At 42.1% G+C, this 27051-nt stretch overlaps 1 protein-coding gene across 1 annotated transcript in view; it reads right to left on the bottom strand.

The window, feature by feature from the left end:
• Positions 1-25630, bottom strand: part of LOC139452992 (QRFP-like peptide receptor) — a 46419-nt gene extending 20789 nt beyond the window's left edge. Inside the window, exon 1 of the mRNA XM_071234618.1 lies at positions 25572-25630. The gene's annotated coding sequence lies outside the window, so the exon portion shown is untranslated. The remainder of the gene's footprint in view (positions 1-25571) is intronic.
• Between the last annotated feature and the right edge of the window lie 1421 nt (positions 25631-27051).

Below are 27051 nucleotides of genomic sequence, written 5' to 3'. Positions count from 1 at the left end.
AGCATTAGAGTAAAAGAGATGGAAAACTATATACAGGCACCAGCAACGGTACCAGACCACCAACACTATAGATGACCGACCATGTAGTGGAAAACCAAGGGCCACCACCCGACGCCAGGGTTGTCAGATTGTGCGACAGCATCTTCAAGATTGCTTTGTTACTGCTGCGGCAGACCATGGGGATACACCAGCGACACATTAGTGCGGACACCGTGCTTCGGCGATTGACGAGCAGACACCTCCACCGTCACAGGCCACACCGAGGACCCATTCTGACACCACGTCATCTCCGGGCATTGGGGAACGTTATTCGGATGCTTGTGTTGTTGACAGAGACTCGTGGGGTGGTCCGAGCAATATGGTGTGGGGTGGAATTGGTCTTGCACAGAGGGTCGGCCCTGTGGTCTTCCAGAACATCGGTCCAGGGAGAGGCATTGGTGTCACAGCATCTCGGTACATTGATCAAATCCACACGCCATACCACATTTGGCACGTCGCCGCAACCACGAGTTTCAGCATGATAACGCCCGTGCCCACACTGCAGTAGCCTGCCCTCAGTTCCGATTTAAATCTTCGTCACGATATGGCTGAAATATTGCCGATGTGACGTTAAACCTTAACTCACTCACTCACCCGATTTAAATCCCATTGAGCATCTGTGGGACGAGATTCAAAGACGGCTGAATGACGTCCGACCAAGGCCGACAACTGCAGCTGAACTGCGTCAGGCGTTCTTCAGAGTGTGGGTTCAAGTGCCTATGGCCTCCATCAACCGCCTCATCCATTCCATGTATCGACTTTGCACGACAGTCATCAATGCACATGGCGGACACACGAGATACTGACTTGTGATGCCTTTTTCTCAGAGACTAGTGTTGTGTTTCACTTTAATAACATTTGACACTTTAATTTTCAACCTTGATGATCAGTTTTGCCAAGTTTCATCTTTTTAACATGTCTCAAAGTATGTTTACATTGTTTGGACGAATAAGGTTTCTCATATACGAGGGGTGTTCAATAATAACTTGGGCATTTGTGTTTACACAAACAATGTGAACTTGTGGCAGGGGTGACACTAGTCATAACATCAGGTTGACACGTGTCATAACAAGTTCCACACACAACAATAAGTTAGATGTGATGGCTTCATTCATCTAAGGGTGGTCACAATCATGGATTCTCTCAGGCATGAACAGCGCGCTGTAATAAAGTTCCCTACGAGGGAGGGATGCAAAGAAAAAGAAATCCATGATCGCATGTGTAAAGTGATGGGTAAGGATTCTCCTGACTATTCCACAGTTTGCCGTTAGTCTCTACAGTTTAAAAGGGGTAGGGAGTCATAGACGATGACCCAAGGTCAGGCAGACCTTCAGATGCCACACAACCGGAAATCATTGCTGCTATAGAAAGAAGAATTTTGTCTGACCGACGAGTGAAAGTATCTGAACTTCCTAGGGAATTCCAAATATCAGTTGGAACTGTTGGAACCATTATTCATGAGCATCTTGGTATGTCCAAGGTATGTGCAAGATGGGTACCTAGAAACCGCAGAGCTCAAGATCACCATCAGAGAACTGAAAGTTATCGAGACCTCCTGGATCCCTATACTGCTGATGAAGCCGGATTTCTTTCTCGTCTAGTGACAGGTGGTGAAACATTGATCCACCACTGGGACTGTTTAGAGGTCAAATCTGCGGATTTCTATAAAAGTGGTATTAAAAGCTTGAAGGACAAATGGAATAAGTGTAGTGAGGTGAATGTATATTGACAAATAAAAGTGGCTTAGTTGAAAGCAGCAGGATTTACCACCAAAAAACAGATCAGTGTCATTTTTGATAGGCTCTATTAAGAGTTAATCACCACAGTCCTGTATTTTTCAGCATTACAATAACAGCCATGACATTTGTTGTAACGAGTTTCATCGAATTGTGGGTAACCGACGTGGGTTGCGGATAGGAGTGGCTAGGTGACCGTGTCACAGAGGTAACAATGATTATGCCCAAACATATAAATCTATTTACTAAACTTGTGATGTAAACACGATATTGCCACGTCTGGTAGAACCACACAATCTTGTTCTTGCTGTAGATGGTATGTTGAAAGTGTACCCGATGTTACCTCTCTGCGATGTATGTACCAAGGTAAACCGGCCACGTTGTGACAAATTCACACGTCTCTGACAGTATGTGCACAATCTAGTAAAAACCTGTAAATTCAATACAGTAAACTACGGTTATAACGAACACAAAGGGACCACTTATATAAGTTAGATATAACCGTAGTTTATTATAAGCATATATACAGCAAATGGATGGGACCAAAATATGTTCGTTATATCCGTCAGTTCCTTATAAGCGTGTTCGTTATAAACGTAGTTTACTGTATTCTCGTATGAAGCTGAGGTTAGAACTTACAAATTAAAGTTGTTTTCATGACCAAATGGTTCATCAGTCAAATATGTACGTGGACCAAAATATACCCAATACTTAATCCTATTTTATCTGCGCACATCAATTAGTACCCATTAACTGCTGAGGTCTTTATTTTATTAATGACTGGTCCATTACCACAAGCCATCTCTAATCCACTGCCGAAAACTGGGGTATCTGATAAATGGTGTATGACCGATCCATTAAGCCACCCCGTGCGACAAGTATAGGCTACCATTTCGTACCCAGAATTCTCACGCACGAGCACGGGAATGGTACTGAGAAGCAAGACGCTGATCATGGATTCGAACCCACGGTCTGGGACACCTTCGATCTGCAGATCGAATTGCGGCGTCTTTGACGACAGGGCCACCTGAACCCTCCAAGCGGTAAGAGTACCAATTCAAGTAGGAGAACAATAACGGAACCGATGTTGGTGTATTCTCCTAAGGCGGGAATATAACGTCATAGCAAGCGTACTTTGAGATGTGTTCATTCAGTAACTGTCAACCTGATAAGTACAGCTAGTTCAGTCTGGTGAAATCTAGGAATAGGAACATGCCTTTTGGAATTGGCTGGGATGAAAGATACTCCGCCCTGTCCATGCGGTTCTCCTTGCGAGAAAGTTTTCATTATTTTCTTTCATGCATGAATAGAGTGCGTGTTTACCTCTGTTCCAGTTATATCACGGCGTGTCAGCTTAATGTGGGAGGAAAGCCCGAAGTGATGCAGGTCTTAGACGGTTACCATACGGTAAAACCCACGAGCACGGGTATGGTGCTGACAGATCTTGAAACAAAATTAGGGTCAACCGGGATTCGAACCCACAATCATAGGTTCCTGGCGTGCCAAGGGAAACAACGAATTGCGGCGCTTTAGACGACTGGACCACCCGTGCCCCCTGCATCAATAGAGGTAAGTTAAACAAGTTGAGGATTTTTATAGCCAATGCGGGTCTTTCTCACGCTAATAATGAACACATGGTTCTCTGTGTACAATATCTCATCTGTAAAAGTCAACACTTTGTTTAACTGAAAATACCATTTATTGTTTATGGTTTTATATTTCCAGTGTCACAGCGATCATTTCCTGTAGTACATGTCATTGTAAATATGTTAAGGAGCGAGAATTCTAAGCTATTTTAACGTGTACCCAATCTGTTTCACTTGATGTGAATAGTTTTGTAAAACTTAAAATGCAGTTGTTGATGATATTCAGTCAACGTGTCGGAGGAAATATTGTTTTTTATCGGAAATATTCTGATTGAAGTAAGATAAAATATATTGTCATCAGAATGGTATACATGTAGAATCTAAAACGCATGGGCACAGAATCACTGCAATATTGAATAACCACAAGAAGTGTGCATATTTTACCATCTGTTACATGTTTGCAATGCTAATACTGCTTTTTTTTCTAATCTGAGATGCGGAATATACAAGAGCTTAGCCAACGTCTCCCATGCAATTAGAAATACAGACGAAATGAGCCAACAACTGACATGCCGGCATCATGTAGACTCGCGGCTAGGTTCTGGGGAGATACAGCACCGTTTGTGTAGGCAGTGATGTTCTTACTCGCTGATGAAAGACGCCTGAGACAGGCGTGTTGTACGTTCAGGTTTGCTCTGTTTATTTTCTGTTGAAGAACGAAACCTTGCAATATACACCGAGTCCTGTGTGGAATCACGACGTAGAATTGGGTGTGAAGTTGTAAATTGGTATTCGTGTGAAGATGTGGGGTTGGTGTGAAGTCAAGAAGTGGGTGGGGTGTGAAGTCAGGAAGTGGGTGGGGTGTGACGTGGATTAAGTGTGAAGTCAGGAAGTTGGTGTGGTGTGAAGTCAAGAAGTGGTGTATGGCGTGAAGTGGATTAAGTATGAAGTCAGGAAGTGGGGTTTGGTGTGAAGTCAGGAAGTGGTGTTTGGTGTGAAGTGGATTAAGTGTGAAGTCAGGAAGTGGGGTTTGTGTGAAGTCAGGAAGTGGGGTTTGGTGTGAAGTGGATTAAGTGTGAAGTCAGGAAGTGGGGTTTGGTGTGAAGTCTTTTAAGTGTGAAGTCAGGAAGTGGGGTTTGTGTGAAGTGGATTAAGTGTGAAGTCAGGAAGTGGGGTTTTGTGTGAAGTGGATTAAGTGTGAAGTCAGGAAGTGGGACCTGGGTGAAGTGGATTAAGTGTGAAGTCAGGAAGTGGGGTTGGTGTGAAGTCTTTTAAGTGTGAAGTCAGGAAGTGGGGTTTGGTGTGGAGTGGATTAAGTGTGAAGTCAGGAAGTGGGGTTTGTGTGAAGTCAGGAAGTGGGGTTTGTGTGAAGTCAGGAAGTGGGGTTTGGTGTGAAGTGGATTAAGTGTGAAGTCAGGAAGTGGGGTTTGGTGTGAAGTCTTTTAAGTGTGAAGTCAGGAAGTGGGGTTGGTGTGAAGTCTTTTAAGTGTGAAGTCAGGAAGTGGGGTTTGGTGTGAAGTCTTTTAAGTGTGAAGTCAGGAAGTGGGGTTTGGTGTGAAGCGGATTAAGTGTAAAGTCAGGAAGTGGGGTTTGGTGTGAAGTCTTTTAAGTGTGAAGTCAGGAAGTGGGGTTTGGTGTGAAGTGGATTAAGTGTGAAGTCAGGAAGTGGGGTTGGTGTGAAATCACTGCTTTTAGTGCGAATTGGGCGCCCGATGTGAGGTAGGGAAGGGATGTTTTGATTATGGGCTTCAAGTGTCGTGACGAAGTGTGAAGTTGGGCCTTGAACTGATTATTTACAGACCGCTGGCATATAGCTGGAATATTGCTGAGTGCGGGGTTTATAAAAAGAACAAAATAACGTGTAATAATTGCCGGTTCTTTCATTAATGCCAGTCATTACACTAAAATAAGGAATGCGGTGTACAAAAAAGGAACTCCACTGAAGTGATAGGACGGCTTTGACAAACCAAAGCTAAGACTTAACCTCGGTAAGTGCTACACACTATTGATGCAGATGAGTGAAGTGATGATACAAGTTACATGTGAATAAATGTTTTCAAACAAATCCTCTTTTTCAAACATGTTTTGCTATTTCACATTTCAGGTTTTGACGTCAAAAGCACCAGATCCAAGAGTAAGGGGTTTTAAAGCAGAACTTATTGTATTATGAGCAAATCGTAGCCCCAAGGTGATATTTTGGTAGATGTTCGCAACAGCAGTGCTGTTAATTGGTGAACATTTTATTTTGGGTTGCAGATTCGTCTATAGTTAGTTGTCTCCAGAACTGATTCCTCCGTGCTTTAAGGATAAAACTCTGCATAACATGTAGACACCTTGATTTTCCTTGAGCGTCGTGGTATTCATGGCAGAGCAGTTTTCAAACCTTACAACGGGCAACATGTGTTTTCGAACGTAACCTAATGGTTGGTATGGTGGTGAGGTGGTCTACCAGGTAACGTGTTCGCTGCCCGCCACGCCGAAAGTGCGGGTTCCGACATTTCCTCAGATGGGTACGACAAAACCCTTTCCAAAGCCACAAGAAATGTCAAAAGCAGAGTCGACTGCCCGATTCCGCCTGTATCATAAGCTTTGTTTACGAATCACTATCAAAAAGTGATTATACCAGGTGTTCGCGAACGGGTGAGCGCATCCTGCCCCACTGGAGGCACCCGTCACTGAGGTCTTCAATGTTGAAACCTTGATCAAACATGGTTTGAGCAAGAGTCGTATGACGCTCTTTACAACTGGTGTACCCCTAGCGAAGAGAATTTATGGATGTCAACTTCTTTATTATGACGAAAACAACGTTTCAGAGTATATACTTACTCCATTAGGTGAATAAATGCTACGAAGCAGAGAACATATATATGTTGTTTGTTTGTTTGTTGTTTAACGCCGCACTCAGCAATATTCCAGCTATATGACGGCGGTCTGTAATCGAGTCTGGACCAGACAATCCAGTGATTGACATCATGAGCATCGATCCACGCAATTGGGATCAATGACATGCATCAACCAAATCAGCGAGCCTGACCACCCGATCCCGTTAGTCGCCTTTTACGACAAGCACAGTCGCCTTTTACGGCAAGCATGGGTTGCTGAAGACCTATTCTACCCCGGATCTTCACGGGTGACGTATATATGTACCTGTAAGAACAACATATAAGTAAGTACATATATATGTTCTCTGCTTCATAGCATTTATTCACCTGATGAAGGATTATACTCCGAAGGTGTTCGTCATAAAGGAGTAGACATCCATAAATTATCTTCCTTATGTGTATCACTTCTAAATGCCTTTCACAGACTTGGTGTCCCTCGCCGTGCTGGAATATTGCGGTTATCTTATTTGAATATCAACATTAACGGAGAGTGAGTAAGTTGGATGTAACGCCGTTTTGAACAGTTATATACTGGAGTGCAATGTAAATATGGGAGGAAAGTGATGCAGGTCTCAGACGTTGCCACTTTGGTGAAACCAGCGGTCACTGTGCTGACGTAGAATCAGCGATATTAAAGACAATACAGTACACTACGGTTATAACGAACTCAAATGGGTCACAAATTTTAGTTCGTTATAAACGTAGCATATTTACAGCATATATAGAGCACATGGTCAGGACAAAAAATAAGTTCGTGATATCCGTCAGTTCGTTATAAACGTAGTTTACTGTACGACATTTGATTACAATGAACGGCAAAATCAAAAGGTGACTTATCCATGATGACAATGCATGTTGTGTTTGAGACATTGTACACTGAAACATTGTCGCACACACATTGTGTATGGAATGGTGTAACCCTGCGGGGATTCGAACCCATGACCATAAAAACGTCCATTGTACGGCTATGTCATGGATGGGGTGGGGTGGGGTGGGGTGGTGCACGTGGTAAACGTCTGAGACTTGCATCACTTCGGACTTTCCACCCACATTAAGCTGACATGCCGTGATATCAATGGAATACTGGTGAAAGCGGCGTTCAACCCAATCACTCACTCACTCACTATATCATGAGCATGTGTTTATGCATCACTTTCATATAGTGATGGTACCGGGTGTTCGTGAAAAGGTGAGCGTTTCCTGCCGCATCGGTGGCACCATCCCAAACACATGCAAAGGCAAGTCAATAGGCCCACAGGGGAAGCTGTACACATTCGTTGTCCATAACGGCATTTATTGATGACAGGGGATTATGTCTTTATGGAATTATAGTTGCACCAGAATAGGAATCTGTACATACGACTGACATGAAAGCAAATACATTTTAGGTAAATTGCCAGATTGGCCCGTAATAATTTCTTTAACAGTATAACAATACCACTGTCTAGCGCAATCACAAATCAGCATACATATGGCTACATACATAAACAGACGTGGCTACAAACAGTTGACGGCAGTCTGACTGACCAGATAGCGAACGATCTATAACGCTAATATTAACATCCTTCTAGCTTTCCTTTGCGCCATAAAGCCATGCTTCCAATATAAGTCAGGAAACGCGAACACCATTGGTATTCCTTACAAGCGATCAGAATTGTAAACGGATAAGCAGGGGTAAATTCATTATTCATATTTCCTTTCGCGTCATGCACTTTTAGGAAATTGCTTTTCGAGACTTTATCGTTCCTGTTTTTTATAGCTTCACTTGGCATCATGCTGACGACTTACACGTTTAAACAATGAAGGATGTCAGAGTGTTTAGTAACTGCTCAGACGCTGCTATCAGAAATATGTCCACAAACTCAAGTCCGAGGCTTCACACATAGTATACATTCCAATGCGAGGAATCAAACCTGGTTTTTCGGGTATCAAACCGCCTTTAAAAATTGTAACATAGCAACCGTTAATAGTCTTGCATGTCAAAGAGGAATTAATGGTTTGCTAAGCAGTTTGGCAAATGGCTTCATTAGCAGATAGCAGGACTTCCATTCCGCTGCTTTTTTTACAGTAATCGTTCTAAAGTAATCACTATACAAAGATGACTAACAACTGTCTTCAAAAGACTGAGCTGGGGGAGATTTGCAGTCAGTCTATATTCATAGTTATCGATAGTGCGGAAGAACCTGTCATTTTTGAAAGAATTCATATTGACACCAACGTCCCCGCTGTCAACGTTGACGCTCATCTGAAGTAAATCCTTACATTAGAGACGACGTGTGGGTGGACACTTCGGTATTAACGGTCAGTTGTGTTCCCATGCAGTCCATGAGGTCAAGTCGAGAAAGTGATTCTTGCTCAGCTAGAGGCGCTGCTGATATCTGGATAATTTATTCTAATGGATGAGAATTTATTGGTTATAGATGACACTTGAAGTAGATCACAACGGAAGATGTCTGTATAATACACCTCATAAAGCGATTAGTAGGGAATTATATAAAGCGACAAGACCCTTTCCATATCCAATAGAAATCTTGTATGACAAAATAAACAGTAAATCCTTATATTATCGAGGACATGTGGATGGACACGGGTGGACCTCTCATGAGGCTACATCCTCCTGATTACACAACGTCCAGGAGATCCCAGGTGTCCGTGAGTGAGTGTTGTTTATCGCCGCAGTCAACGCCATTCAAGCTTACCTCGGCGGCCTGTAAATAGTCTGAACCAGACAAACCAATGACTGAAAGCATCAGTAACGATCCACACTCTCGGGTTATGATGACACGAAATCAACCACGCGACCGAGCCTGACCATATTGACCTATGACCTGCGTCATTGCCACGAAGTGGTCAACGTCTGAGACTTCGGGCTTTCCTCACACAATACTTTGACAGACCGTGAAAGACTATTCAAATCGTTGTTAAACCATAAACCAACCAGTTGGGTGGGCACCCATCCCCCCCCCCCCCCCCCCCCCCACGAACACGGGTACCGTCCAGACAGACGAAGTGCGAATCTGGGAGGCAAACCCGTAATCAGCGGCACATTGTGGTACGTGACCTTGTTCTGTCAATACCTGCATCCACAGGGCCTCTTCTTTACAATATCTTGGGGCTTGAACCTGGTCCACCAGCGAGACCAGTGGACGCACGTACAACGCCCCCATTGTCCCACAGAATCACCACGGCACTTGTTACTAGATACGTAGCTGTTGTTGATTTCTCTTAATCTCTGAGATCTCTGAGATCACCGTGACATTGAGAACTGTCTTGGTGTCTTCACGTGGCCTTGACCTTTCATCACCGCAATCACACCCATCAGTATCAGCACCTTCCTCCAATCACACTTCCTGTATCGTATTCCACAGCCAAGAGAGATGTTCAACAATAACACCTATATATTCCCTAATGAGTTTCATTAGAACAATTTATTAATCTCTTTTACTTCCACTTTGTAATACTTTTTTCTCTGAGGGATGCTTTTTAAAGAAATACGTTAACGTTTAATTGGTTTCTACAACATGAAGGACGTTGAATGTTCTTAAAAGGTGTTACAAGAGACGTTTGTTTGTAACAGATACGTTTGTCTACTTCCGTGAGCAGCAGCTCCATCGGCTTTAATGACGCACACTGCACGCATATATACATCATGTTCTTTCGTTGAGTACTAAGCTCAATGTATGTAGTAGGGCGGATGTGGTAAAGGATGGGATATTTTAGTGCACTGCATTCACTGCCAAGTAGATAGACTTCAGCTACTTCAATGTGAAAATGTTGGTTTTCATCAACATGTTAAAGAGATGAAAAAGAGATGAAAAAATCGCCTTGGCGTTGAAGGAAAAAACCCTAGACATTTTAAAGGGATCAGTTTTAAAACCTTTTAATTAATCGCAGCCATAAAACCCACTCAAACCATGTAAGTGATCTTTTAATAAGAACGCAATTACGAAAATACTATTTGAAAGCTATTAGGTTTCTGAAATTGAGTCAAAATATGCTTTAAAGGAATTACCCAATGATTGGCACACCCAAATCTGCACGAGAGAGTAAGCAATTTGAAAACTTGCCGCAAAATACAGAAGCATGTTGATTACGACTTGAGATATTTCCACCTTTAGGTCAACTCTCAGGCTCCTTACATGTGTTTGTGAACATATGACAAACTAACCTTTCGCGAACACATGGTACCATCACAATTAGATTCATAACACGTGTTCATGAATATTGTTGGAATCCTACAATCGACTTAGCAAAGATTCGTTATGTTCGTTGCTTGTATTAACTTGTAACAGATTGCCCAGAAGATATCCGATAGGAGGATCCCAGGTCAGACTGCACCATGACGTTGGCAAGTACCGTCCAGCGTGAGTATCGGTGGTAACAATGTTGCTAATTGTGTGCCAGCGTACCCTGACGACGTGGGAAATGAGATGTTCGCGGTATCAACCACTAGTTTGCCTGTCCCAGACAGGTCATGGTCTATTGCTGACTACGGCGTAAATCAACACTCACTCACTGACGTTCCCTGTTATCATGTCATCAGGACACTCTCACAGTAGGGAGGACGTCCCAGGACACTTATCAATGTCATCAGGACACTCTCACAGTAGGGAGGACGTCCCAGCGCAATTAGCAATGTCATCAGGACATTCTAACATTTGGTAGGACGTCCCAGCGCACTTAGCAATGTCATCAGGACACTCACGCAGTAGGGAGGACGTCCCAGCGCACTTATCAATGTCATCAGTACACTCTAGCAGTAGGGAGGACGTCCCAGCACACTTATCAATGTCATCAGTACACTCTAATAGTAGGGAGGACGTCCCAGCGCACTTTTCAATGTCATCAGGACACTCTAACAGTAGGGAGGACGTCCCAGCGCACTTATCAATGTCATCAGTACACTCTAACAGTAGGGAGGACGTCCCAGCGCACTTAGCAATGTCATCAGGACACTCTAACATTTGGTAGGACGTCCCAGCGCACTTATCAATGTCATCAGTACACTCTAACAGTAGGGAGGACGTCCCAGCACACTTAGCAATGTCATCAGTACACTCTAACAGTAGGGAGGACGTCCCAGCGCACTTATCAATGTCATCAGTACACTCTAGCAGTAGGGAGGACGTCCCAGCGCACTTATCAATGGTATCGTGACACGAGTACACTGCTTGCTATAATGTTGAGAAAGAAGAAATGTTTCCATTATTCATGAACTATTCAACTGCTGGAAGTAATTAAGTCAGCGTAGGAAACTGTTCTGGTTTTCTACCATGCTCTGCTCAATTTGGTATGAATTAAATGTTCACCGTAATTGCCGCACAGTCCATCACTAACAGTCGCTGTGTATTATCTCAACATGTTTTGACCATGCGGCTAATGTTATCGACAGAAGTGGGGATTATTACTGAGACTACGCGAATCAATCCGAGGAGATGGGGTACCTCTGTGAGGAGTCATCACAGTTTGGGATATGCACGACCTTCCTGTCTTGTAGTCAGTATTCTGTGATGTTAGTGATTGTATTCCAAGGAGGAACTGAAGAGTATACAGTGAACTACGTTCATAACGAACACCCTTATAACGAACTGACGGATATAACGAACACATTTTTGGCCCCTTTCTTTTGCTGTTTATACATGTTGGTAATAACATGTACTTACTACCTTAGTTACAAGTTGTAATATTTCACATTTGTTTTTATTATAGCTTGTACCTGTCAACAATAGGCCTTACAATTAAAGGGCCAGTAAAAGAATTTGAAGGAAAGACATAATAAAAAATATCAGTTACAATGTTTCAAGACTGAATCAACAATGTATTCATCAACCTATGCTGAAGTTATAAATTAAACCATTCAAGACGGTGTACTGAATTATGTGTCAATGGCCAAAGTGTGTCACCTACAATATGCCTATTACGAACTTCGTTTGTATCGCACTAAAATCAGTGGTCCCTTTGAGTTCGTTATAACCGTGGTTTACTGTAATAGCAAATTGTATGCTTGATGGTACTTATTTGCTTAATTTGGATGTAATGGCAGAATACGTCCGTGACATGTGTTCTATTGAAATTTCTCTCTGGTTTAAGCGATTGGCTCTACAAACCTTCAGTGCTTTATGAATGTTTACTACTCACACGGGTGAAATGATTGTAGATTGTAGCTATTATCAGTAAATAATCGAGTCTGGACCAGACAATCCAGTAATTGACATCATGAGCATTGATCAACGCTATTGAGATCGATGACATGCATCATCCAAGTCAGTGAACCTGACCAGTCGATCCCGTTAGTCGCCTCTTACGACAAGCATGGGACGCTGAGGACCTATTCTACCCCGGATATTCACGAGACACGGCAGATGAACCTACTCTTTTGAATATGGGGTATGTAAGCACTGACTTGATACTTCTTAATCAGATAGTCAGGCTCAATCATTCAGATTAATTGATGTACAGGTAGAATAGGTCCCAGGAACCTTATGTCCCAGGAACCTTATGCTTGTCGAAGAGCCGGCCAAATAGGATTGGGTGGTCAGTTGGCTGGAAATACCAACCATATTGATATGTAAATACCTCAATATCAAGGCTAATATGTATTATTTTTGTGTTGTTATAATAATTAAAATGGGTGCAACAAACATGGAGAACCCATCAGAATCTGCCAAGAAAGTTTTCCTGTGAGTTTGAGGCATTACGTAGAATTTACAGAGAATACAAACACGTCAGACGCAAATCAGTGACGGATATCTGTGGGATATCGTCTTATTCCTAGCAGAAAGGCACCCCCCCCCCCCCATTGTCATATGACGTCATTCCCAAGATGGAATCATAGAAAAATGACGCCATTCCCACTATGAAGCAATGTCGAATGATCGAAGAGGGATCAATCATTTCACTCTAGCCTTGTTCTTTCTAAGGACCAGTGTGTTCTGCAAGACACTGTCTCTCTTTACACATAGTTCTTTCATTATGTTTTATTCGTTTTTTCCGAAGTTCCTGACTGATTTGGTAAACGTTATTAATCTCCACACACATTAGATTGCTAACTGTGTGACACATGGATATTTATTTCATAACTGTTGTAGACATCATGCGATACTGAACACATACGGGCTCAAACATGATATTAATATCTTTAATTTCAGACGTGCAATACGACCATGGGGTATACTGATAAGAATACTTAATGTTCACCATGCGGTGGTTTTCTATATTTTCCTAACAGGTGATAAATGTATTCACATGCATTTGTATTGAATAACTCCGGGAGGTTTTCAGAACAAGACAGATCCCCAGGACCCCGTGGTGTCTCATGGAACGATCAATGTCTGATCACGTGTAGTAGAAAGCTGACTGTTTTGGTCATTGCCTGTGGTCTCCACAAATGTTTTGTCTGAGGTTCGGTTTTTTACAGACCGCTGCTGTGATACAGGACAACTGCGGTGCCAAACAACATTCAATCACCAAATGGAATAATAGATCCCGAGACTAATGGCGGGTCAGAATGGATCCTACATGGCTCCATTTCACAAAGCGATCGTACAGCTTCGACTGTCGTAAGTAAAACGGCGCCCTGGTGGGTGGTATTACAATGCGTGGCAGTCATCAAAGACGCCCATCAACTGTCTTGAGGAGACTGAACAAGATTTGATTTCGGTATATATTCATAGAAAGGTCATAGTAGAGCTTGATCATTCTGAAAGTTACCATTTTGGGCACCGTTGGCCAATTATGTGACGACATCCAGACCACAAGTGCATTCTTCGAGGACAAGAAGACGGACACGGTGGACTATGGATTGTGACAGAATGAGGTTCAGTGTTGGCAATATCAGGTCAATTGTTCTCATGATCTGACTCCTTCTTGTAATAAATAAGGTGCTATCAGGAACACATCGTCCCTTGAACAGAAGCAGGATTCCCTGGCCTACTACTACTACTACTGCTACTACTACTGCTGCTGCTGCCATTACTACTACTACTACTACTACTACTACTACTACTACTACTACTACTACTGCTGTTGCTGCTACTTCTACTCCTACTACTACTGTAATTACTACTACTATTAGTACTACTACTGCTACTACTACTGCTGCTGCTACTACTACACCTGGTGCTACTACTACTACTGCTGCTGTTACTACTACTACTGTTACTACCACTACTACTACTACTACTGTAACTACTACTACTGTTGCTGTTGCTGCTGCTACTACTACTACTAATACTACTGCTGCTGTTGTCTTACTTCTACTCCTACTACTACTACTGTTATTACTACTACTATAAATACTACTTACCGTTACTACAACTACTGCTGCTGCTACTACTACTACTGTTACTACCATTACTACTACTACTACTGTAACTACTACCACTGGTGCTGCTGCTATTACTACTTCTACTACTACTACTACTACTACTACCACTACTACTACTACTACTACTTCTACTACTACTACTACTACTACTTCTACCACTACTACTACTACTGCTGTTACTTCTACTGCTACTACTACTTCTGCTTCTACTGCTACGCTACTCTACTACTTCTTCTTCTACTACTACTACTACTACTACTACTACTACTACTACTGCTGATGTTACTACTACTACTGCTACTGCTACTACTACTACTTCACTACTACTACTACTACTACTACTACTACAGAATGTTAACATATATGAAACAAACAAGGACCAAATGATCGTTTCAGGATCCGCTGGATGTGAGTTCGATTCCCAGTTTCCCACCTGATTAGGATTCTAAGTCTGACAGAACCATGCTCGAGTGCTTTACTTGAAATAAAACAGTTTCATTATATTATACATTTATATACCGCACTTATCAAGACATCTCAATGCCGTTTTATATTTATATTTTATATTTGTCCCCAATCAGTTGATCCATATACACTCCCTGGAGAGCATACAACCCATGCCGCACTGGAAGGTATTTACATCCACCTCACACGTTGGCCGTTCCTCGCGCTTTAAGTCGTGCTTAGGTCACAGACAAGCAGGTAGGTCTTCAGAAGCTCTCCTGTCTCAACAGAACTTTACAAAAATGAGAGTTGTGTGAGATTGATTCCATAACGCATAATGGCAATAGAATCAGCTCAGTTGCATGATCAGGAAGAATAACGATCGACCCAAGGACCAAAGAAAAACGTTTTTCAGCTAGTCGATGATTTAGTATGTTCCTCAGATGATTCGAAGGCTGTTTGAAGATGCGTGTTGGCCCTGGCGAAATCAAAGGCTTTTGTGGGCTGTTTTGTTTCTTTCATGTCGCAACAATCGGAAACGATAGAAAAACTGTTTCTTTAAGCGGTTTTTTCAATGAATGATTAATGAAATGAACATCGTCATATTCAAATCGATATAATCCCTACAAGCGAAAGATATTCTTGTCATATTTTTCACGTTGAATATGCCAGATAATTAGGATACAAGAAACTAGTTCTTTATTCCTTTGACCCGTGAAGATCCGGGGTAGAATAGGTCTTCAGCAACCCATGCTTGCCGTAAAAGGTGTCTATGCTTGCCGTAAGAGGCGACTAACGGGATCGGCCGGTCAGGATTGCTGACTTGTTGATGCATGTCATCGATCCCAATTGCGTAGATCGATGCTCATGATGTCAATTACTGGATTGTCTGGCCAAGACTCGATTATTGACAGACCGCCGTCATATAGCTGGAATATTGCTGAGTGCGGCGTAAAACAACAAACAAACAAAACCTTGTACATATTCAGATCAGACCAGGGATCTATTCCAGGATAAAGCTTGTAAACAATTCCACCACATTCATAACTTAGTCATTGTGGTTAATTACCAACAGTTAAAACCGTTTTGTTTATTAATATTCATTTTAAGAGAAACTTCGTAAAACAACACCGTCCGCTTATGTCCTCTTTACAACAGAATATGATATGCATAGAGTATATATACTCAACAACAAAAGTTCCTGTGACACCAATACTTTAGTGTATTTTTCAAACAAGTAAAGTTTGGTTTTCAATATTGTAGTACATGTATGGAATCAAGTCACAAAATCCCAACTGCTACAGAAAAGCATGCATTCCATGCAAAAGTTGACTTTTATACAAGCCCCATGCATTTCCCTACCCAAGAATGGGTATAAAAACATGTGCGTTAACGAGATTCCATATGCACAGTTTAGCATCGTACTGACAACAGCCACTCAGAAAAACAACAAAATTACGAAATTATTCAACATTACGAAATGCAACGCCTGTCCGAAAATGAGCGTCTGCGAGACATTGTTATGCTTGAAGCAGGATCGAGTCAACGTGATGTTGCAAAACAATTTAACGTCCACAGAAACACCATTTGGTGTTTATGGCAACGTTGGCAACAGACGAATTCAGTCGGAGACCATCCTCGGAGTGGCAGGCCAACTGGATTCGAACTACACACCTACGAAATCGAGTCCAGCAATCTACAGTGACTGCAAGAAGCATCCCTGGACGGATTCGAGTGTACCGGCATCGAGGTGAACGTTACGTCATTCATTGTGTCATGGAAGAAGATCGGTTCGGGGGCGGCAGCGTTATGGTATGGGATGGGATTACAGCAAGACAGAGGACCCGTTTGATAGTGGTATATTGAAATCTCAATGGACAGCGCTACCGCGACAAGATCATCGGCTCTGTTGTTCTACCGGTTTTGCGTCGTCATGGCCCAGGCATAACCTTTCAACATGACAACGCCCGGCCTCATATTTCTCGACTTTTTCAGGATTCTCTTCAACAAAAAAACGTGAATGTCATCCCCTGGCCGGCTCGCTCCCCTGATCTCTCACCAATCGAGCACATGTGGGATGAGATGGATCGGGGCCTTCGACGTCAACCACATGTTCCACAGACACTCAAGGAACTACGAAACATGCTCCAGCAGATATGGACAGATATCCCACAGGACTTTGTGCGACGCCTGGTCCATTCCATGAGACGAAGATGTGTTGCTTGCATCGCAACCAGAGGTGGACACACACGCTATTGATTTGTAAATTGACATTTTGGCATGTTCATGTTTTATATGAAGTCAGTATGGCAAATTAAACCATTTGAACACTTACTGGAGTCTTTTATCTGTTGCAAACCGAAATTGTTTCAGATTTGGTAAAAAACATAACTTTGCATTAAATCTTATTCAATGTCACAGGAACTTTTGTTATTCAGTATATGATAGCTACGTGATGAATCGCAAAGAACAATGAAGCGTGGTTTATTTCACGATAAAACATTGTTCTATCATGACGTCGTTTCTGGAGATTCGAACACACGCTCGCAACTTGATGACGTCGTACATTGGACGACGTTATTTTTGAGAGGGAAGTGTCAAGTGAGTTCTTCCCCATAGATGTAGTTGGGCAACGCAGATAAACTCAATGGCCAAACAATCGCATCCTAAAGTGGGCGAGATAAGAGAATCGGTATTTGGAGAAAGGGCATAGATAATCGCCGTGACAGCTGTGAGAATATACCAGACTTAACACCCCTGTTCATAAAAATGGACTTGTCCGACATTGCCGAGATCAATTAACCGTTCAATAACTTGCTTTTATATGAACGCAATTGTGTTTGATGATTGATTAAAAGTCACAATTTTTTCACATGAAAATTCCATGACGGGAATTGAACCTGCAACGTCACATATCGTGTTAAGTTTTGTAACCCACTGCTTTTCGACTGAACTACCGGGGAAAAGATGTTCAGTTTTACATGTCATGACACCAGCTAATCCATGTTGCACGTGTTTCTTTTCTCTCGCAGACTTTGATCGAATTCCTTTTATACCGCGACACACTGTTTTGTTTCACTATAAGGTATGTCGATGTTTTCTTATCATTTCTGGTATTGAATACATTTAGAAGGTTCATAAGTTGGATAAACCACGCCCCCTCGGTTTTGGTTGAAAATGTAAAACATTGAGCTCGGGAAAAAACTTTTCCCTCGCTCGCGGTTTAACATTTTCAACCAAAACCGCGGAGGTTTATTTTATCCCATACATAAAACAATGCAAGGAGAATAAACCACTCGGGGCTGCGTCCCTCATGTTTTATTCTTCCTGCAGTGTTTCATTGTACGATAAACAACCCCCACTCGTCGTTTATTTCTTTCATAACCATTTCCATTTCAGAACAATATAATCGTATGGTAGGAAGTATGTATGTTCCATCTTTGTCAAGTAAACATCGAAAGGCTCTTCCGGAAATTATTCCGAAATTATTTCCGATGTTCTCTCTTTAAATCCTGACTTCACTGGGACAATGAACTTCAGCTCCCCTGGAGGAGGAAAGGTGTCATGAATAAAAGCCCTACCTGGCCACACAGGTCCTTTGCCCCCTAATTGCTGGTAATTGTGCGTCAGTGTTTACACAAACGATGCCCTAGATGTATATTTAATACCCGGGTACCAGTCGAGCCCGATAATAATCGGAAGAATGTGGCACTGAACCAGTCATTTGAAGCTGGCTTTCGGCATTGTCTGGGCATTTAATTTCCCCATCAACACAAACAGTCAGCATACAGACGGGAACATTAGCCCTGGGACTGCTGTACCCCGTCAGCAATACTCGAGCCGGTGTCGGAAATGTCGACATTGCTGCTATTGCTTGTTAAAGTGAATGAGTGAGAGAGTATGGTTTTACGCCGCTTTTGGCAATATCCCAGCAATATCACGGCGGGGGATACCAGAAATGGGCTTCACACGTTGTACCCATGTCGGGAATCGAACCCGGGTCTTCGGCGTGACGAGCGAACGCTTTAACCACTAGGCTACCCGACCGCCCCTTAGTTTAAGGGTACCCAGATACATAAAGGTGTTAAAGGACTAAACACCTATGCCACTACACGTGCAGGGTAGTGCAAGTAGGGGAGACAATTGAATCGTATTTCCAATAATTCCATTGGAAGGTGGAATATAGAGAATGCCTATGACGTCAGTCCCAGTCATGTATATAAGATGAAGGCACCAACAAGTCAAGAAAATTTATTTCCATTTTCGAAATCTGTAGTGACGATGAGTACGTGTTGTATTAAAGAGAATCGGGAAGGCTATTGGTAAAGGTCACGGCGAGGACCTGGTTCGATGTACAATGTCTAAATATGACACTTAATGACAGAAAGGCATCAACGATGCCAAGAATGTCTGTGCCCTCGTGATGAAATCTTACCGGTGCGTATGCCCTTTCACAGAATCACTCAGAACGAGTACATATACACGCCAGCATGAGAGCAACAGCAGGATTTCCATGTAAACTATACAACATATCTTTATTAATAAAAAAAGTTCATTTTTTCTGATGCTCCTTACCCGCAAATGTCTAAAGTTGTCAGACATTTCTTTTGACTATATACGCGTGTATCAAATTTGGTCTTCCTGAACGACAGTGTATTTGTCTACGGACTGAGTCAGTAAAGTTCATTTGTCGACACAGCACTTCAGGTAATTAGATGCCATAGTACATTGGTGATAAATTGCCATACCAACACGTCGGAAAGGTCTTAGGTGAAATAGTGGCATTTATAGAATTTGTTTTGTGTACTCAAATATATGTTTAATGTATTCGGTATCGCGTTTCTTACAAAATCGTTCAAGCCTTTCATTATGTATTAACTGCTTGAAGAGTTTATTGGTTTATTCGTTAGTCGGTAAGATATCACGTTGAATAAAAATATAAGCGATAACACCCTTTCCATAGCAAAAAAACCCCAAAACCATCTGTCAAAGGCGGATACGAATGACTGTGTCATAAACATGTACTTATACCAGGTGCTCGCGAAATGTTGAGACTATCCTTCCCCACCATGTCACCCATCACAAACACGTGCAAAGGCAAGTCAATTGCTCACCTGAAAAACACAACCGGGAACACATGGTAGAAGTTTTTGTCCCTGATGCATCGAATTTGGAAATGTCCCCTACATGTCTACCATGAAAGCTTCAGCGATGCCTTGAATAACAAAGTAGCCACAATTTATGGATAACAAGTTCTTTATTTACTGTGAAGGCGACGTTTCGGTATAGATCCTTATATCGTTGTCAGGCAAGCCCTGTGTCTACTTTGTCACCCCTCAACTTCTGAGTACTGCCTATCAAACAATTGATGCCTTAAATGTTGTAACATTGATCAAACAACACTTGAGCAAGAATCGCATGACGTCCTTTAAAAGGTTCGCAGAAAGAGCATGCTCGATTGTACCTAAAAAGTTGTGACATGTAGACGACATAATCTAAAGCTGCTGGAATATTGCTCGATCTGGAGGGAAAGTTATCTATTGGACAGTTGAAGTCATCCTTCTTGACATACAGTGTTACAGGGCGTTTGTTTGTCACTGTGAACCCCTATGCACATATCTAAATATGAAACAGACGAACTCTTACTGGTCTACTTCACTTCCGGTCCAGGTGGGCAACTCCGTGGAAGCAAATGTGCTATTTGATTGTTATTAAACGATATCCGATGATCGATTTACCTGAAGCTTGAGTGACACGTCTTCTTGGCCAGATTGCCTTGTTTTAACTTTGCCAACGGGCAGAAATTCTGATTCATATCATTCCTATTGAATTTTCACATAGATGTTATCAATAAGAAGCTCAGCATTCCACATATTTTTCTCAGTAAACTTCAGATGGCATTTTCTTTCATGTTTGACAATTTGTCCTGAACCTACGTACACATGTCACAATTCTCATCAGAAATACGAGGTTGTATAGTCGCAATACACTTCTACTTAACAATTGTCAAACTTCAGTTGATATTTAAGTCAGGATTCCAGCACGAGTTTTAACTATGATTTGCATGGGTTTGACTGGCCAGAGAGGTGTCAAACACAAATTGTTTCAACTTACATTTTCTTTGATATTTTGACTCAACTTGCGCAGTTATAAGGCACTGTAGTTCTATTCCCTATGCCAGTCTGACCTCGCTGCAGGTAGTAAATCATGACCTCCCCTTACTGTTCCAGGAAACAGAAGTTATTACTTTTCATTGCTAATCACGGCACCGCTGGTACTTCTTTGGTGGGGATCAGCCCATGTATTTCTTCTGTTTGGTCTAATATGTTGACTCTGAATGAAAGTGATGGACGCAGCACAATGCCAGGATTCTGCTGATGACTGGACAATGGAAATGTTCATTCGTATTTAACCATTTAGGTACCCATCTTGTGGATAGCGGTTAAGATGGAACGCACTCACCCATTACTGGTCCCAATAGTGTCGGCTCCGTGTTGAATTGCAACTGAACGATGTCAGATGCAAATCTCCATTATGTCTCCCTGTATTGTCAGGATAACAAATTGACTTGCCTTTGCATGTATTTGTGACGGATGTCACCAGTTGGACGGGACACGCTCACCTTATCGTGAACACCCGGTATCATCACTATTCCATAGTGATTCAGAAACACAAGATATGATCTTGTCGTACAATGGACCCCGGTTTTGGAAGAGATTTCGTATGGTTATGGATAGGATTTTGTCGCTTTTATGTGAAATAATCCTATTAATCCTGGCCATTAATCCTGTTTTAAACTCGGTGGGAAACAAAAACAAGAAAACGCTAGAGTCCGGACTTAAATATTAATTGAATTTTGTCAACTGATTCTTTGTCTTTGCGATCTGACTATTGTCACGTTGTCAATGATTGAACACATACACAGCTGTCAAGACCAACCCTTATCAATCTGTTTGATTAATGATACTTTAATTACACTGAACACTGTCGCCATATGTGACAACATTTTTGACGAATAACCGTTGTTGCCATAGAAACCATAGGTCATATTAAATCGACAAACACATGGGCTATTGAATTGTGTTACTTTGCTGTCTCTTGCTTGAGCCGGTGTTTGATGACATATAGCGCCTTTGCCGAAACGTTAATGAAAATGACTCTTTCCCCTGAAATTAGTGTAATTATGATTATAGATATCATGTGTGACAGCAACAGGAATGAATTTATTGCACCAATGTGTTGTGGTAATGCGATACAGCATTTATATGTTGTAATATTAAACTACAAAACCTGTATATGTCATCCTCAGGTTTGTTCTCATCAAATCCCTAACCTTTCCGGAATGTTTCTATTTTCACCGAAACATAAACTGACATAAACACCGCACACATAATGGACCTGAAGGGTGTAGTAATTGTACACAAACATATTCATTTGTTTGTTTGTTTGTTTGTTTGTTTGTTGTTTAACGCCGCACTCAGTAATATTACAGCTATATGTCGGCGGTCTGTCAATACTCGAGTCCTAACCAGACAATCCAGTGATTGACATCATGAGCATCGATCCACGCAATTGGGATACATGACACTCATCAACCAAGTCAGTGAGCCTGATCACCCGATCTCGTTAGTCACCTCTTACGACAAGAATAGTCGCTGTTTACGGCAAGCATGGGTTACTGAAGACCTATTCTACCCCGGATCTTTACGGGTCTACACAAACATATTCCCGCTAGAAGCTGGAGACACCCGTGTCGATGGTCTAGGTCATGTTGGTGTGCAGGGGCTGGATCTGATGGGAGATTTCTTTTGATAATGAAAAGGGTTTTGTCGTATTTATTTAGCAGTACCAGGATCCGATTCTTAAGGATTCGAACCCGCGTTTCGCCGCGTCGAGTCCAGCTCGTGGGTTACCATTCAACAATCACTGAACATCTACACCAGCGGTTCTTTCAGCGCAGCGACATCTGTTGACTCACTCACACACCCAACACTAGATTCGTTATATTTTGTGTTCAAGCCCCAACGCATTTATCACTATACAGGTCTATTATATGGATTCATCTACTTGAATACAAAACTATGAAAGCACCAAGGACTAATGTACATTAATGCACCATATGGTACGCGTGTGTCATCGACAGGCCTAAAATAGCGACCAACATAGTCTATACATGGATATAGTGTCATGTCACTCTTAGATATAACAGTAACCAACATAATGTCATGTCACTCTGAGATATAACAGAGACCAACATAGTCTATACATGGATATAATGTCATGTCACCCTTAGATATAACAGCGACCAACATAGTCTATGCATGGATATAATGTCAAGTCACTCTTAGATATAACAGCGACCAGTATAGTCTATGCATGGATATAATGTCATATCACCCTTAGATATAACAGCGACCAACATAGTCTATGCATGGATATAATGTCATATCACCCTTAGATATAACAGTGACCAACATAATGTCATGTCACTCTTAGATATAACAGCGACCAGCATAGTCTATGCATGGATATAATGTCATATCACCCTTAGATATAACAGCGACCACAATAGTCTATGCATGGATATAATGTCATATCACCCTTAGATATAACAGTGACCAACATAATGTCATGTCACCCTTAGATATAACAGCGACCAGCATAGTCCATGCAAGGATATAATGTCATATCACCCTTAGATATAACAGCGACCAACATAGTCTATGCATGGATATAATGTCATGTCACTCTTAGACATAACAGCGACCAACATAATGTCATGTCACTCTTAGATATAACAGCGACCAGCATAGTCTATGCATGGAGATAATGTCATATCACCCTTAGATATAACAGTGACCAACATAATGTCATTTCACCCTTAGATATAACAGCGACCAACATAGTCTATGCATGGATATAATGTCATATCACCCTTAGATATAACAGCGACCAACATAGTCTATGCATGGATATAATGTCATGTCACCCTTAGATATAACAGCGACCCACATAGTCTATGCATGGATATAATGTCATATCACCCTTAGATATAACAGCGACCAACATAGTCTATGCATGGATATAATGTCATATCCCCCTTAGATATAACAGTGACCAACATAATGTCATGTCACCCTTAGATATAACAGCGACCAACATAGTCTATGCATGGATATAATGTCATATCACCCTTAGATATAACAGCGACCAACATAGTCTATGCATGGATATAGTGTCATGTCACTCTTAGGCATAACAGTGACCAACATAATGTCATGTCACTCTTAGACATAACAGCAACCAACATAGTCTATACATGGATATTATGTCATCCCTAGATAATGGAGCTTTATGGGGTCCCGGGTGGCCCAGTGGTCTACGTTTTTGCATTTCACTACGCAGAGTTGCGCCCCTTTGCCTGCCTGGATCCACTAGGCGCGGGTTTGATCCTTGGTCTAGCAGCACCATGCGCATGATCCCCTCTGGCAAGCACAAACGATCTGCGTCACCTCAGGCATTTCATCCACACTGAGCGGACACGCTGTGATGTAACCGAAATTCTGCTGAAAGCAGTTTTAAACTCTTCACGGTGACCTTTTAATAACGTAGTTACTGCTGTACGATTCATTCAGTCAATAACTGACGAGACGAGACGATGAAGTGACAGACATATTGATACTCCTTTGTACATCGAGACCCGGCAATAATCTGTGGAGACCTTGTGGCTGTCTCGAGTCAACGTTGTTGAACAGTACTCGCGTATGCATAAAGTATGGCCGAGAGGTATAGGTACTTTAAAAAAACAGTAGTTGTTGATGATATATTTATGAATTAGTGAACACACTTTAATTTAATTGAACCCCGTTAATATGGACAGTAGAGTAGTAAAGCTGACCCCAGACTATCCAGACACATTTACAGACCACCAAACAATAAGACCCGTGAAGATCTGGGTAGAGAATAGGTCTTCAGCAACCCATGCTTGCCGTAAAAGGCGACTATGCGTGTCGTCACAGGCGACTAACGGTATCGGGTTGTCAGGCTCTCTGACTTGTTTGATATATGTCATCGCATCCCAATAGCGTGGATTGATGCTAGTGATGTCAATCATTGAATTGTCTGGTCCAGACTTGATTATTTACGACCGCCTTCACATAACTGGAATAATGCTGAGTGCGGCGTTAAACAACGAACAAACAAACAATAAACTATCATAGACTGTAAATGATTATGGAGTTTCCTGGTTAACAGAAGTTCACAACACACACACACAACCCTGAAATCCAACGTTTATAAGACACCGTGCACGGCTCAACACAAAACTTGAAATATCCATTGTCTTCATCAGGTGATTCTTTCAAAAAATACCGTTCATTACTTCAGATGCCACAAACGGGACAAACAAATATATAACAAATATAAATGAGAAAAATGAAGCAAATATCTACTACAGATGTAGCAATGGCTAATGCATTTTCAATATGACATGACACAAGCTTGGAGATCAAAGCATGATAAGGCACCTGCAGCATGTGAGAATAAATCTGGTACTCACCATCTATTTGAGACTCTTCAGACTGAGAGTGTGCAAGTCCTGTCCGTCACAGTGGCCTGTTTATCCGACTGAAGCCAGGGAGAGGCGAGCGACAGGCGGGGTGGTTGTCGGCAACAGATCGATGACGCGACTGCAGTCAGCTTGAGAAGCGAAATAGGTGTAGTTAAATAAAGGTAGGCTATTTCAGAGGCCTGACAAACAGGGGCGGGGTTGGAGGGGTGATAGGTGAGAGGGTCGGGGAGTAGGCACACCCACTCGAGTACATGCTGGGCAAGGATGAGGGAGGTGAGTGGGTCGGGTTGTAACTATGACGTGTCGGACAATACAGTGAGGTTCGGTCCCAGGGAAGTTTGGGGTTCAGGGTTTGAAGAAGTGAGTGAGTATGGTTTTATGCCGCTTTTAGCATTATTCCAGCAATATCACGGCTGGGGGACACCAATAGGGCTTCACACATTGTACCCATGTCGGGAATCGGACCCGAGTCTTCGGCGTGACGAGCGAACGCTTTAACCACTAGGCTACCTGACCGCCCCCTCAGGGTTTGAAGGTTTAGGGGTGGGTTGGGGGGGGGGGGTGGGGGGGGGGGGGGTGAGGGATACGAGGACAGATATTCAATGTGTGATATACAAAGTGTCTCCGAATACCATGTATGTGTATGTGTGTGATTCACGACGTATTATCAATGACGACGACACCACCTGTGTAGTGTGGTGATTTCCATGTACGTTTAATGCATCCCCACATTATACAGCAGGCAACCACACACTATCTGTCATTCAGTGAACCAACAACACCAGATTTCAACTCATGTCGGTAATAGTTTACACTGACGTAATTCATGTAACTTAAATCTGACAACAAAACAGTAAACAAATCCGTGTTCTGGAGGGGTGCCTTGGTCGGGACACTTCATAACTTCCTACAGTAAACTACGGTTATAACGAACTCAAAGGGACCACTAATTTTAGTTCGTAAAAACCATAGTTTGTTATAAGCTTATATACAGCATATATGCAACAAATGCCCGGGACTAAAACATAAGTTCGTTATATCGGTCAGTTCGTTATAAGCGTGTTCGTTATAACCCCAGATTCACAACCGTAAAGTAAGACTGGAAGAGCTACTTTATCAAATGAAGAAACAAGCCAATACAAAGGTAAATGTAAATTTCTCGCTTGTTTTAACAAACACATTCAGGCTTTTCTGCCCACATCTGCTGTATGTTTGATAGCAGTAATCATTCTTCCGCCATTTCGAGGTGGAGATGTTTATAGCGGAATTTGTTTTTGTTTTTGTCCGCTGAACCCATTGCGAAAATAAGTACTTTAGTTTTATCTGAGTAAACTTCGAGTTTCCAGACATCGCAAAAACGTGAAAAGCAATCCAGTGGTCTCTGTAAATGGTAGTTACTTCCAGCTGAACGTACAATGCCATATCACAGCACTAACAGTTTAAGGTAAATGGACACGTGATCATTATC

Source organism: Haliotis cracherodii, unplaced genomic scaffold (genome assembly GCF_022045235.1).
Source record: "Haliotis cracherodii isolate W230 unplaced genomic scaffold, xgHalCrac1.p SCAF_9, whole genome shotgun sequence".
In the NCBI taxonomy this organism is placed as follows: Eukaryota; Metazoa; Mollusca; class Gastropoda; order Lepetellida; family Haliotidae; genus Haliotis; species Haliotis cracherodii.
This window is presented reverse-complemented; position numbering and strand designations above follow the sequence as displayed.